General features: G+C 41.1%; 1 pseudogene; it reads right to left on the bottom strand.

Moving 5' to 3' along the window:
- LOC138861019 (histone H2A deubiquitinase MYSM1-like) overlaps window positions 1-2,496 on the bottom strand; it is a 3,085-nt pseudogene extending 589 nt beyond the window's left edge.
- Window positions 2,497-2,500: the final 4 nt, after the last annotated feature.

The following is a 2,500-nucleotide window of genomic DNA, read 5'->3' as shown; positions in this document are numbered from 1 at the left end:
AGAAGGACACATGTCGCATTCCCACACCAGAGCTCACAGCCTTCGTCGGGACTGCAACTGTCACAGTGCAATGTATGGGCAGCTGGATCATAATACTCCACCTAGCAAACCCATTACCATTTCTGCCAAGGAAGTGTGAGCGTGAATATCAAGAGTAATAAGTGCATGAGCATGCCCATGACAACAGAGAATGGAGCCGGGAGTATCCGGGTCATGTTCCAGACAGCGGGACTGAGCTTGAACTGCTCCAGCCTGCCTCCACTCTCCCTGCCCCTAAGGCCAGCTCTATTCCGAGGAGCCTCAGGGATATGACAGGCATCGACAATGGCTCCCGACTGCCATCATGGCTGATTGTGAGGCCGCCTCCTTCGCTCATGGAAACATCCCACTTCTTTTTCTGTTTTCTGGCGTGTCACTTCCGATCTATCTACTTTGGCCACCGGTTTGCTCGGAACTGCTACCTCTTTCTTTCATGTTTCACTCCAACAATTAAGGGAGTACTATAATTACTCTCTGGACACCCAAAATTTATTGCTCCAATTTTCTCAAGGTACTCATGCACTTTTCCCAATGGAATTCACATCACCACAGTTCTTCTAGACCTGCACGTACTGCTGTTTTTCTAACATACTTTGGTCTCACCTAAGCTTCCAAAAACCCAGTAAGTAGTTCCGAATCTTCAACAATACCTCTCCTAGGCGCTCTTTGACACCTCTACTATCAAAATACTTCAAAATGCACTTTCTTTTCTTCTTCAGTGAATGGTGTTCATATCCATCTCATACTCTTGAGCTGGAGGCGAAAAATTTTCTGAACACCAACTGTTTCCACTACTTTCCCTGAGCCATAGCCTTCTTTTGACAGGTTGGATACTCTTACTTTCCACCAGTTTCCCACTACATTTCGTCCACTGGTATTTTCTTTTAGTATCTTGCTGAGCCACAGAGGTACTTTGGTGCTTTATCAACAATCATTAGCTGTTCGTCATCACTTACATCAATATCAACATCGCTTTCTTCCATGTCATCTTTCACTATATGAAACAACCTGACCCTCCATGAACGGGTGCTGGACTTTTCTTCGAAAGGCTCTCTCATTCTCTTTCGTTGGCGACTTTACTTGCTGACATAACAACCTCCTGATTCAACCCGTTCAGTCCAATAGTGAGCTTGAGTTTTTTAGTCTTCTTTTTCGGTCTCTGAGGTGACTTCATCTTTCTTAGAACGGCAGCTGAGAGACAGGGGAGAAACTGTTCTTTTTCCTCTTGATTTTCTTGTGGTTTTCTTTCTTCCTCTTCTCCTGGAGACTTTTTGGGGGAGCTGGCAACGTTCTCATAATGCACAGGGTCTGCATTCCATCGGTTTCAATCACCCACTCCTCACCCACAGAGGGGAACAAAAACCTCAACGGACGAATGGGGGAAATCCTGAGCGTGCCATCATCAATACCAAGAGTCTTTTTGCTTTCTCCGAGTGCATTCCTGCTTCTCTTTGGTGACAGGGGGGTGGTTGTAACAGTGGTAGTTGCTGTCTCAATGAGTCCCAGTGGATCCTCCAGGTCTGTTGTAATGCAACCAGGATCAACGGGCATTAAAACATAGGAATGCTCTAAGCTCTCTGATTCTTGAATTACATTCACAGTCTCTGCCCATTTTTTGTGGAAGCTACGCACTTGTCCTGCAGTCTTGGTGGCTATGAAGTTTGAGATTCTATTCCAGTTGGGTCCAAAGAGTTCCTGTAATCAGAAAAAAAGGATGGTCAGTGTGGTCTTTTCCCATCAGCCACAAAAAACACTGAACAAGTAACATGTCTAAGAAACCTCCAGCAGTTTGTTTTTCTATTTTAACTGAAAAATATTTCTTTGCCATTGCATTACATACTTTTCACGTTTTATTTGTAATATCATCAAATGCAACCTATAATATCCTCTTTCATAGTTCTGAATTAAAAATCAATATTAAAATTATACATAAAACTCTAAGTTTTCCTATTCTCAATAAACTCACTAGACAGATGTTATATCCATAATATATAACTAAATATGATCCTGTTCTATACTTGGTTTGCTAGTCTAAAAGTTGGCTAGTTATTTAAACCGACTTTCCATAACACAATCGGCATCTGCTAATTAGTAACTTAAATTTCACGCTGCACATTAGGGGTAATCATTATCATCTCTCAAGTGACGAAGACTGTATTATAAACCTACTTACATTAATCTGGCACTTCTCAAAAAGAATTGATACATTTTCATGAAAAAAGGTATTTCACAATTTCTTAAAAGTAATCAAAGTATACTTACATCTATACAATAACAATATAAATAATAAATCTTTTAATATGATAGCATCTAAGGAGGCAATAACATTTCTCAAACATTCATACGTACAAACAGAAACGACTCTACAATAATTTAAAAATCTAATAAACGCCAGCAAGACTACGAAACCCATAGCTCTGCCCTCACCATGCCTTTGATAAAGAGATCCTTCTCGATCTCA

The sequence above is a fragment of the Penaeus vannamei genome, unplaced genomic scaffold, assembly GCF_042767895.1.
Source record: "Penaeus vannamei isolate JL-2024 unplaced genomic scaffold, ASM4276789v1 unanchor536, whole genome shotgun sequence".
In the NCBI taxonomy this organism is placed as follows: domain Eukaryota; kingdom Metazoa; phylum Arthropoda; class Malacostraca; order Decapoda; family Penaeidae; genus Penaeus; species Penaeus vannamei.
The sequence above is the reverse complement of the archived record's forward strand: the minus strand, read 5'-3'. Positions and strand labels throughout refer to the sequence as shown.